Here is a 13,246-nt window from a genome sequence, read left to right on the forward strand (position 1 = left end):
AAATTCTCCAAACCTGTCTGATAATTAAAAAAATGGGCGTTCTGAGCTACTCAAATCAGAAACTCTTGCTCAATTCTTATGGGATATTTAACGCAATTTCCAAATCGGCAATAATATTAAGAGGTTACTTTTCATTCTTTTCAGTAACAGTACAAAAACAAACAAAAACATGCAAAACCGTTGTAACATCACGTAGATTATGTCATATGATAATTTATTCAAAGATCAGTCAATTGATAGGTGATACTAACCACTTTCATAATGATGATTTTTGGTATTTCATGAACCAGAAAATACTTATAATTTCCGTTTTGATGACGACGTCATTGGCGCTATAGAGTTTCTAGTTTTATCGCACCCACACATAAGCATTCAGAGATTTATATTGGCCGTTCCCACTTACCCAGCGGTCTCACTTGCACTGATGTACTTTATTGCATAAGTATGGTGATTTACATTTGAATGATTTAAATGAAAGTATAGGAAAATCTCCCTTAATCGCTATTCTGTGATTCGATATTATCCCTAACTCGATGAAATTCAAAGTCCCTTAAATTTTGCAAGTACTGCACTCTCTCTAACTCGATGTTTTGATGAACCATTTTTTTTTAACAAATATAGCAGCACAAAATCAGCCAGATAGGTCCAGAGACGCAGAAACAGCTTGGAAGCGGTAAATGTTCAACAAAATAGTGACTTAAACGACCAAATAAAGTCAACTCGATAACCTATAAGCGATACATTTTCCGATGTACCGTACTCTCCATAAGTCGATATATTTTTACACGTCGATGTTCTGTGTAGTATTATTAAGATTCCAAAACTCGATAAGTCAAAGGGAGAACTTATAGAACGTATTGGTTGTCATAGAGTCCCTAAATGCGCATTGCAAGCAATATCTAAGTATAGATCAACACGGATCCATAACTGGGCGTTCCACAACTACGAACCTGCTGTGCCTAACGTCTTACATCACTGACAGTTTGATTGCTCGGACCCAAACGGACGTTATCTACACAGATCTTACGGCAGCCTTCAATAAGCTGAACCACGAAATTGCGATCGCTAAGCTTGATAGGCTAGGGATCGGTGGAAATCTTTTGAGATGGTTTTGTTCATACCTCACGGAGCGCCAATTGACAGTAACTTTGGGTACTTGTCGCTCAGCAAGCTTCTGCGCAAAGTCCGGTATACCTCAGGGTAGCCATATGGGACCATTGGTATTTCTCCTTTACTTCAACGACGTTCACCATGTTATCACAGGGCCACGATTATCGTTTGCAAACGATCTGAAAGTTTTTCTGCGCATCTGCTCACTCGATGACTGCCTTTCTCTCCAAAATCAGATTGACATCTTTGCTGACTGGTGTAGTCTAAAACGGCACAGTTATTACTTGCTCACGCAAGAAACAACCGATTATTTTCAACTACAAACTACTAGGCACGACTATCGAACGGGTGAATTGCGTGAAAGACTTAGGCGTTTCTCTAGACTCAAAGCTGACATACTCACACCATATATCGTATGTCGTCGACAAAGCCTCCAGAACTCTTGGCTTTGTCTTCAAGATTACTAAGAACTTCACAGACATTTACTGCTTGAAATCGCTCTATTTTTCTCTCGTACGATCTACGTTGGAATACTGCTCTGCAGTCTGGAGCCCGAACTACAATAACGGGGCCGAGTGAATTGAATCAGAAAAGATGTTTTCAGAGCCTTAACCGTCGCCGATACTCTGCAAGGAAGAATCGACTGCGAAGCTATTCTGCAACAACTGAACATTAATGTTCTACCTCGATCACTACGCAACAGCCTTATGCTGAGACTTCCACTTCTTCGAACTAATTATAGCTTAGGGAGCGCTATTTGCGGCTTGCAGCGAGTGTTCAACCGAGTAGCTTCGATGTTCGATTTCCACTTGACACGGAATATGCTTCACCGAAGATTCTCTGCGTTTTTTGGCGACCGTGTAAAATTTAAGACTTATACATTTTTAGTAACTTGACAATGCTTTCCTAGTTATTTTCGTTTGTAACTGTAGTATATGTAGTCTGTATAATCTGTACTTTTTTTCACAACACATCATTGGGACTATTTCTAGTCTGTTTCTGCAAACATAACAAATACGTTCTGTGATTCTGATGTTAAAATCCAAAGACTTTAAAAAAATAATAACTGATGCAGAATGATATTGAGTACCCAGGATCCAACAACATGGATTATTCGGGTAAATGGTCCGTACCTTTAATTCATACCAGAACCTATCATAAGACACATTATATCAATTTTAATGAATGCTCAGGATGATATTGCTACGTTCAGAAATATACCAGATACCTCCAGATAAGATCAGATAAGACCCGACTTATGAAATGTTCAATAATTCAATTATATGCGATTATATTGGACGTCTAACATTTATGTGGTGTAGACTGGTGAGGCAATGTAAAACTGTCCTTTCTTTCGTTCCCCCACTGTTTAAATAGTTTACGGAGAGTTTCGTCTAACTCCGCTATTCATCACCTTTGTTAATATTGCCGGCCGGATCCGGATAGGGGGTATTTTCTAAATCTCCTACTCAGAACTTTAATAAAATTTATTTTTTTCAAATTCATATGTGTAATTAAGGTCAGGTATTACAGTATCATTTCTGGAATTAGATGAACATAAACATTTTTTTTTTGATTCTATAAGTTTATTCTTTAATTCTATAACTTCATGTTCCTTTCAATATCGAGTTCTGAAGAGTTGACTGTAGTTTGAAAACGTGACTTGTCAAAATAAAACCTGTATTTATCCACCTATGGTGAGATCACCGACAAACCGACATGAATGACCATAGCAAAAACAATAAAATTTCTGACCAAAGCACACTATTGACATCTGGCTCCGTGTTCGCGGGAAATATTTAGCTAACCCATGAACCCACTTGCAAAAGTAATGAATTGGTTAGTATCTGATCTATTTTGGAAAAATTATTTTTATCTAGATAAAAATATCCTATGGTTTTGAAAGTTCGGATCACTACACATTTAAATGGGCCGTTAACGATTTTCGGGCATAAGTCAGAATTAAGCGTCATGTCAGTTTGTCGGTGGTGAGATCTTACAAATAAAAAAAAATGTTATTGCGAAATTTTTCTCACATTATGTCGCATAATGGGTTTCACTCCAAGTCAGAAACTGACAACTTCCTCGGGGGTACCCGGAAGATGTCTGAATGTGGCCAATGAGATCATGTGCACTTGATATGACTACTAAATTTTGAATTCTCGTGTGATTTGAGGTGACGCATGACGGGTTTTGGACCAAGTCAGAAAATGTACATATCCCCGGAGGTACCCGGAACATGTCCAGATATGACCAATGTGGTCCTGGGCACTTGATGGCAACCATTGAACTATTTCTTGAATCCTCGTGTGATTTGATGTATCACATGACGGGTTTTGGAACAAGGAATTGGTCACTTCCCCGGGGGTACCCGTAACATGTCCGGATGTGGCAAATTGGTCCTGGGCACTTGATATGACTACTTTGACATTTTTTTATTTTGAATTTTCATGTGATTTGAGGTGTCGTATGATAGCTTTTGGTCCACATAAGAAACTAGCCACTTCCTCGAGGGTATCCGGATGTGGACAATATGATTCTGGGCACTCGGTATGACTACCATTGATCTTCTTTTCAAATACTCCTGTGATTTCAGGGGTCGCATGGTGGTGGGTTTGGCACGTTTGAGGACGCTTCTAGTCTCAAGTCCAATACTCACCAGAACATGTTCAACATTAGAGCGGAGTTGATGGCCAGGTGACATCAGGAATGGTACACGGTGGAGAACGGTAGATACACACAGGCTAATACCTATTATCTTGACCTGGGTGAACAGAAAGCATTGATCATTGGTCATGGTTACTTTAGGCAGTACCTACATCGGTTCGGACACGCAAGATCACCCCTCTGTACGGAGTATGGAAATGTAGAGGAAAGACCCGAGCACGTGGTCTTCGACTATTCTAGATTCGAGGTAGTGCGCAGGGAGATGCGTACCCTTAGCGCGGAGAATGTCGTCGCTGAAATATGTAGAGAGGAGGGTACCTGAAATGCCGTCCACAGGGCAGTAACGCAAATTCTGTCGGAGCTGCTGCAACGTGCGAGCAGTGATCTAGCAATGTTGAGAATTATGAAAAGTACATGAGCACAGCCCTAAAGTGTGTGGTGGGTAAAGTGGTTTATGAACAATTCTTGATTACAAATTACTTTTGTAGCCCAGTCCACAGCATAGCCTTAACCTTCTACTGCTCAAATTATGGTTTCGGTCCTTCTAGCATTTTTGATTATACAATACACAATACAAAAACATACATTATTTTGTCCTAGATCAATTTAGCTTATTAGCTTTAGATCAGTTTTGTAATGTTTTTAGACAATGCTTGAATACTTTACACATATTGAAACGTTTGATCTCCTCTAGCTGAGTCGATTGATATATGACAATTGGTCTCATTTCAAAAGTTGGGCATTCAAGCAAAAAATGATTAAAAGCGTCTTAAATTCCTGAACTTGTGGCCGAATTATTTTAAAAAAAGAATTAAAAATAAATTTAGAGTCTATTTGGGTACGTTTTCGTGCACAAAGTTTCATTTAAATTTCTTAATTTACCTAAGTAGACTGATACAAAGATAGTTGGGCATACTAATTTTCAGAAAACACTTACAGTACCCGTTCTATTTTGGCAAAACACAATTTTTAAATTCTTAGCCTTCCAAAAAATTTAATAAATGCAAATCTTATTATTTGGTGACGTCCAAGGCTTCACAATTATATTGACAATCGAAGAAAAATATTTAACAGAGCACAATAACGTTAAAAACATTGAGGTCGTGTTACCAAAATCGTATTTTGGTATTTTCAATAATACCATGGATAACACCGTTAAAAATACCTGCTGGTGGACGCATAATTGTCTCATGTGCTATGGAGTTTCATATACAATTATGCTTCCAGCGGCAGTATAAAAAGGTAGTAAATTTGATTGAATAGTAAAATTTAATGAAATTCTTTTCGGAATAGGAATACATATTAAACGATCTCAAGTATTTTTGCTCGTGGATTTTATTTCCGATTATCACTTTTCATGATCACGGATTTTTTATCCACAAGGGAATTGTCAAAGCTGTTATATTACATAGAAAAGATTAATATATAACTGTTTGTATGCTACCATACACATACCTTATACATATGGGAATGCAGGTTTGGAGCTTCATACAATGAAGTATATTTTACTTTATTAAAAGGCGTTCAGCCATTGGCTGGTTCGTCTTTGGTAGTCATACAATGAAGGCCTGACTCGCTAATTTGTGTTGATTTTAAAAATATGTTTTATGGATCTTTTTTTTATGTAGCTCAAACTCTTGCTAACACCCCACCAGCCATAATTGTATACGTGTAAAGCGAAAACTTGACGATCTTACACCACTGCCCAGACGACTTGACTGTCTATACCTCTATACGATCAAGAGAGCTCACTTTTTTGCTGCCGTTCTCCTTCTGCGTTTGCAGTGCTATTTTGTGAGACCACTATTCGTGTCTCGTGTACTGCCCTCAGCCAGAGAAGACTGGGGATACAGGAATTTTCCTATATTTGTTCATGCCACTGAACCTCGATACGTGATGACGACACCTTTTCACCGATGAAAACTGCAAAATACTGCTCTGCGGTCACAACTATATACTACGACTCCAGGAATTTTCCACTAGTGCCCACGAATGCCCTTTTTCGTGGCTTGTCAATCAGCCAACTTTCCATCCGGATTTCGGAAGTCATGATTCACTTTTTTTCCTGACACACGCACCGTTCACTACATTTTCTTCTTCCTGAATCATTTTTGCTCTTTTTTGGTGCTCTTTCTTCTCCTTCACCTGTGGCCTTTTCCCGAAGTAGCTAGCCAGGCGAGATTTTCACATGATTTTAGTGCTTGCTTTTTCCAACCAAACCAAAACCATCTTGCATCGATTACACCGAATTTAGATTATATTCTATGTTTTACTATGGTTTAACAATAGATTGAAGCCCATTTTTCACCTTGAACAGCGATTTTATAAAACATTACACATTTCCTAATTGGCGCAAGTAAAAGAGTGATTTTTTTCAAGACATTTTTTTCCTTCGCACACTCGCACTCACGACGTCTCGCACTTCTACTTGGTTGCTAGGCTCTCCTGGCACTGTGCGATCGCCTTCACTTTTTGCTGTCTTCCGACGGACTGACTTTTCGTCTGTCGTTGCTTTTTTGACGTATGCGCGATTTTCCCGACTTTACCGTGTTGCCAGACCTTTACGGTTTTACTATAACTGAAATAAATACAGGGATAAAAGTCATAGCATAAAATTAATCATTATAGCGCATCCCTAATAAATAAAAAAACATAAACGAATGATAACCCAAATGATTGAACTATTCCGCAAATGATTTGGATGATACCCGAAACACGTCGTTAAGCAAAATAACCATTACAATTTTATTAGGGATTGCACACATTATAAATCGTTCGGCGCACTTATTCCTTTATTCATGAAGAATAATTGCACAGAAGACACCAAGATGATACAACGGAAAAGCGCACTTATTCACGATTCCGCTCTTTTGAGGAGTCCAGTTAGAAATGCAAAATACCATAAATTAAATTTTAATCCTAGGATGTATTTTTTAATAAATAATATTTAATTATGGCATGGTTTTTACGTCCCTACTGAGCACTAAAACCTGCCCCGTGGGGCATAACAACATAAGCATTTTTGGCGAAAATGAGTTATACGTTGGAATAGATTGTCAAGTACCATCACTTTACAATGTATACACGAAAAGATTCTTATTGTGTAAAAAAAGGTTGCAAAAAATATCAAACTATGTTGTCTCATCCACAAGAGCCCACAGAAAAAAAATTTTGATCAGCGTTTTTCCCAGCTTGCTATTTTCATGGGATGGGACAATTCTAGCGTCAATTTTCAAATAGACCAACATTGGTCGATTTTATTCATTGACTCCTTCTTTCGTTAATTACTCGGCCCCAAAAACATCAAAAGCTTTTAACAGACTATGTAGAAAAAATAGCCCGAAATATAGATGCAACCAAGTTATTAACGTTTCCATTTCCGTTCTATCGATCAGAAAAGATCAATAATATCAATGATTTCACCGTGCACAAATCAATAATAGCTTTGTTCCGACGCGTTAGTTCATTAGCTACAACATAAATCCTATTAGAGCGCATTGTATGAATATTTACGCTCATTGTTTTCAAAACAAAAGAAGCGCTCTAGCTAATCTCCTTTTTCTACGTTTATCCGTAGGACGAAGAAAATCTAATGGCGTTCAATGCGTAGAACGAATTTAGAATCAAGAAGCAGTATTAGATTTTAAACAATATCTCAACCATTTGTGACTCTTTATCAAATCCAACGGTACGTATGGAAAGGTGAATCAATTTAGGTGTCATCTGTGAGAGAAATCTTAAATTTTTTGTTCAAACCCGTTCAAAAAAAGGAGGTAAAGCGCGGGTTGTGCTTAGTAGGACGAAAATTAGATCAAAAACCCTAATTGGCAGCTTTCTAAGCCATGTGACAATTTCAACGATACTTTACGTTATGACAGCCGAGAAATTTTCCAACTTGAAATCAGCAGTCGAACATGGTATACTGCACCGTTACTGACCGCGTTCTAAAGTAGGGTAAGGGAATATAAGATTTTGAGACAAGCAATGCATTAGGTATAGGAAAAACGAGACGAATGGAGGGAGGGGTAAATTTTTCCTAAATTTAGCGGGACATAATTAAAGTAGGCCGCATAGGGGTGATACCAAGTCTCTAATCAAACAAAAAAGTTCCACAAGAAGTGCTTATCAACGTGTTCGGGTGAATTGTGGAATAGTTCTAACGTTAGGGTAAACATTTGCAGTACTTTAGAATTAGAATCAGCTTTCCTTCAATCAACATATTTGTTGCGTTGCTTACAGATAATAGGTCGAAGAACGAACTAACATGGCAAAACGACATAGGCAATTCAAGGATGAATTTTCAAATGGGTATGGTAAAGCTTCCCAAATATGATGGTGGTGTAAGTTTGCGTGAGCAAGCTAGAATTAATTACTTAACATCCGAAAAGAAGTTAACAATAAAATGTTAAACTTTTCCATTTTACCAAACATTTCAAACTTGCAAACAAATCAACAACTTGTTAAAACAGCCACTGAGTCAAGCAGTTATGGGTGTCTTTTTACCAATGCTATAAAAAAAATAGGGCAAACATTATTTTTTTAAAATGTATACATATCCAGATTGCATGTTGAAATGTTTGATACAATGGGCCGTATGAATAAAAAGAGTTTACTTTACTTTCCCGTGATTTTCTTACGGGAAAAGTAAAGTAAACGCTTTTATTCATATGACCTACACGCTCGTCTGATTTTACTCTAAAGTGAGTAACTTTGACTCAGTTTCGTATTTGTATGCTAAATGTCAAAAACTGAGTAACATTAATTTAACAAAGTGAGTAACATTTACTCTAATTAAATAAATATGGATCTCTACTGTATTGAGTAAGATCAAATGTAATAAACGTCCGAAAATTTTGAAGTCCTGGGCTGAAAGCAATTTCCCCGAGAAATTCCCACAAAGCGTTCAAAGAGTGAAAGTTTCAGCGTTTTGTGAAACTTTTTTGGACTAGTAACTAGCGTGAGTAGCAGTTGGTGTTTTCCCTTAGATAAACTTTATTTCAGCCCAAATTTACACAGGTTACGTGAACTTCTGCAACAACTTTTGGTTGTGAACTTCAGAATCCCAAGCTCGATCCAAAGGAAAGTTCACTATGAGAGAATTACAAGTAAGTTTTATGAGAAAATCGGGAAATAGCAATATATTCAAAAAGAAATTAATTTTCAGAAAAAAATGCTGAGAAACTGATCCGTAAGTTGTGCCAGGAAGCCGCTCAGTCCATTTCGAGATGTTCAATATGTTACTTCTCGGAATGAAAATAGCATCTGGAGATGATAGTTGCAGTGGTCTTCGGAATCGCTTAATAAGCAGAATTATTATCAATTTGTTAATTAGAGTTTATAATTCTGTTGCAATAAAATAAATCGTTTTTATTATGTTTCAAAAAAAAATCGACAAATAATTTCCTGTCAAAATATAATATTTACAAAACTGAGTAACCTTTACTCAGTTGTGCTAATATTGCGAAAACCGAAACTGAATAAGTGCTACTCAGATTTTGACAAATTCATACATTACTCAAAAGTGAGTAAACATGGGGTTACTCACTTTAGAGTAGTTCCACTTTTAACGAAAGTGAGTGGAATTTTACTCACTTTAGAGTAAATTTGAACGAGCGTGTAATGAAAAAAGTTGATTTCAGTAAAGATGTTTTCATGATAAAATTATCACGAATTAAAATAGGTCTGGCAACGCTGCCCTTACGAATTTGTTGCGTATTCCGATTTTCCCCGTCCTTTCTTCTTTGCACACCTTCACATATTTTCGCGCACGCATACACTTGCACGTTCACTACTTTTCAATAGTTCCTGTCGACCGTCTAAATTTAAAGGATAAAACGTGACACTATCCTTCTTTTTTCATGTCACTACCATCGGATCCTTGCGATAATTACCAATATGAAGCTCTTTTAGCGGATGAATAACGATTATAAGCAGGAGGAATTTCGCTGACAGAAAATATTATGAGGAGGAAAATCGGTTTTCCTCTTTTGTCACACCACAAATTACACTCGAAGGCGAACGATGAATGAATGAACGCGGTTGTGTGTGTGCGTCAGCTGTCATTTGTCGAGTTGTCATCATCGCGTGCGTGTTCACACACTAACACATACGTGATCACGAAGAAGATGGCTCGGAAGATGCTAAAAGAAAACGTCAACAATTCTTGGCTTGGAGAAAAATGAAACGCCTGCTTTATCGACCGACGATATTGTATTTTGCAGCTGACACTGGACAGTCCGAGGGGGGCGACAAATCTCACTTCTAGATACTCGAAAAATCTCGTACTAGCGAATGAATCTTCGAACAATCTTCTATCATTTTTCGCATCTACTTGCATCGCGCATCAATTTTTTGCAGGAAATCTTCAGAATCGTCATCAATCTGCTTTCTATCTACTCAGCGTGCGCGCAGCTAACCACAGCAAAACAAAATTTTCCTACATCGTAGGTAGAGTCACCCCCCTCGGTGAGAAAGCAGTCACGCTTACCACTACACCAGGGTGGCCAGATTCCCGCATAAACGCGAACCATCACTAAGACCTTACCGATAATGGTTATAAATTGTTTATAATCCCTGCTTAACTTCAACTGAAATGGTTATGGAACTTTACATGAACGTTTGTGTGATAAAGTTTTAACCTTATGTATTATGGTTTTTTGGAAGCGGACCTTACAAATAATGGGTTGTTAAGAACCATTACCATTCCAAATTCTTGTTTTCTCCCTACATTTTAGGAAAGAGAACTATATTAGAACGTTTTTACTTATGGTTTGAGAACATTAATGGTTATGGTTATGGTAGTCAGTAAGGTCCATTAATGGTTTTGTATTATCACTCAACTTTACGTGAAATATATCGTGAATTGGTAATCAGTAATTTACAGGCAACCAATTCTCGATATATTCCACATAAAGTTGATCGATGTTACAAAACCATTCATGGACCTTACTGGTTACCATAACCATTACCATTAATGTTCTCAAACCATAAGTTAAAAGGTTTTAGTATAGTTTTCTTTCCGAAAATGCATGGAGAAAACAAGAATTTTGAATGGTAATGGTTCTTAACAACCCATTATTTGTAAGGTCCACTTCCAAAATACTATAATACTTAAGGTTAAAACTTTATCATTAAACGTTCATGTAAAGTTCCATAACCATTTCCGTTGAAGTTTAGCAGGGATTATAAACAATTTTAACCATTTTAGGTAAGGTCAATTTATGGTTCGCGCTTATGCGGATTATTTTTTCCATTATCGGTAGCTTCTCAAAGCTTTTATCGGTAGTTATCGGTAGGCCGTCTTAAGAAGGCTTCCCCGACACTTGAAACACAGACAAACAGACGTAACTCTTTGAAAAAGTTTTTCTTGAAAACATAGTATCTCAAAACATATGACCTCAGTAACGACATCTCTTGGGCTTCTCGCGGAAAACAAGCTTGCTCGCTAGCTCGCAAACAATATTGCATAAAAGTTCTATAGAATGTTAGAAACGTCAAAGTGATCCGATGCCAGCGCTGCGGCGAGTAGTTCGCGGAACTGATAATATTCAAATCAACCGTTAAATGCTTGAACGAAGATACACAATGAAGTGTTACGTCTGTTTGTCTGTGCTTGAAACCTTTGTGAGTGTGGGGGGGGGGACTGTGCTCCAGAACAATACACTGTCCTTCAGTTCTTCTGCTTCAAACGTGTCGAAATCAATATTTCTAATTATAATTCTAATTCTGACGACACGGAAAACAATTCATAGTTATTGAAAATTTTTCAAAATTACTAAAAATCTGTGATTATCGGTAGGAAAAGTGAAAAATCGGTAGTTTTTAACTTTTTTTTATGTGAATCGGTAGGCATCCCGAAAATCGGTAAGTCTGGCCACCCTGCACTACACCATTGGCGCCGGCTATAAATATGGGATAATGTAGTTAACCAATTTTGTTTACTTTTGTTACATACGACCTAATTAAACAGGAATCCTGTGTTTAAGGAGTCACCGGATTCCTGTTTGGTATTGTGAACCCTAATAAAAATAACCATAAAAGAGAGCTTAACGACGTGTTCGGGGTATCATCCAAACCATTTGTGGAATAGTTTACCCATCCGGGATACAGTTCGTTTATGGTATTTGTTTATTAGGGAAGGTATTCAATAAATCTTGAAATAAATTAATAAAAGTGTCTAGTCCAAAAATCACATTTTTTCACAGTGAAAAAAAAATATATTTCGGACACTTTATTTTATAGGAATGTTGGAAGCGCGTTAATAGCCAGAAATGTTATTATTCAAGTGATACCTATACAAATGGTTGTAAAATTGCGGGTTGATTAAATGAGCATGCGTGATATATTTTTAATGATTAATAGGTTTTATTTGAAGGTTTCTGATACAAGAATTAGATCGGTAAGCGAAAGATTAAACGACATTAAACACGAATTCAAATATAACGTAGGTATACCCGCATAAACACGAACCATAACTTGACCCTACCGTAAATGGTTTAAAATTGTTTATAATCCCTGCTAAACTTTAACTGAAATTGTTATGGAACTTTACATGAACGTTTGTGTGAAAAAGTTCTAATCTCATGTATAATGTTTTTTTTTGGAAATTAACCTTACAAATAACGAGACGAATAACGATCCGGATCTTAAGGCCGGCGCACAATAGATACGTTTTCGGGTTTTTTGACAGATAATGCATGGGCTAACTGTCAAAAAACATGAAAACGTATCTATTGTGCGCCGGCCTTTATGTGCGTGAACCTTAAATGGTTAGTGTTCGCCGCAACAGCCCCTTGTACCGGTTACCAGTAATGGTAGCTAATAGTACGTTCAGACTACAGAGTTATAACATGTTATAGTGCTATCTTGATGGTGTTTTCTGTGTTGCAATTATTTGACAACCGTTATGACATGTTATAACTCTCCAGTCTGGACAGTAGAGTGATGCAAAATTTGAAATTTTCGCTCCACAGTACTTAAACGATTCCAAATCGGATCCTGACTAACTTCTCAAAATTTGAACACATTTGGTGAGAAACTGAGACGGCACAAACCATTTGAAGTTTGTATGGAAATTACTATAGTAAAACCTAGATTTTTGTTCATGTCTATCTAATAATTCACCATATCAGTCTACTTCAAAAACTTGCCACTGTGCTTGTTGGAAATTTTAACAGCTACAACTTTGCTCAAGACCACATTTTGATTAAATGCAAGGATCAAAAGTTATCAATGGTTCAATGCGCTGATGTCTTATGATCATGCTCAATCAACTGCTCAGCAGGCAACATTGGTATTTCTGGGGCGTTGAATAGGACACACAAATCATGGCTACTATGTCACACTGCAAAATACAGTGTTGCCTACAGAGCAGCTGCTTGATCATGTCATAAGTTTACCAATCTCTTAAATAATTAAAAACTTTTTCCCATCTCGTTTTACATAGAAATGATTTTCAGCAAAGTTGTAG

At 37.1% G+C, this 13,246-nt stretch overlaps 1 protein-coding gene across 4 annotated transcripts in view; it reads right to left on the reverse strand.

Annotated features, from left to right (window-relative positions):
• Positions 1–9,785, reverse strand: part of roq (roquin) — a 56,605-nt gene extending 46,820 nt beyond the window's left edge. The window contains exons 1-2 of one of the 4 annotated variants that reach the window (XM_065235006.1): positions 9,669–9,785; positions 6,086–6,349 (exon numbers count right to left, since the gene is read on the reverse strand). The gene's annotated coding sequence lies outside the window, so the exon portion shown is untranslated. Of the gene's footprint in view, positions 1–6,085; positions 6,356–9,478 lie in introns of all 4 variants that reach the window. The other 3 variants (XM_065235005.1, XM_065235004.1, XM_065235007.1) reach the window with 3 other exon arrangements.
• Between the last annotated feature and the right edge of the window lie 3,461 nt (positions 9,786–13,246).

This window comes from Ochlerotatus camptorhynchus, unplaced genomic scaffold (assembly GCF_037179485.1).
Source record: "Ochlerotatus camptorhynchus isolate MF236.1 unplaced genomic scaffold, CSIRO-AGI_Acam_v1.1 ptg000457l, whole genome shotgun sequence".
NCBI classification, from domain to species: domain Eukaryota; kingdom Metazoa; phylum Arthropoda; class Insecta; order Diptera; family Culicidae; genus Ochlerotatus; species Ochlerotatus camptorhynchus.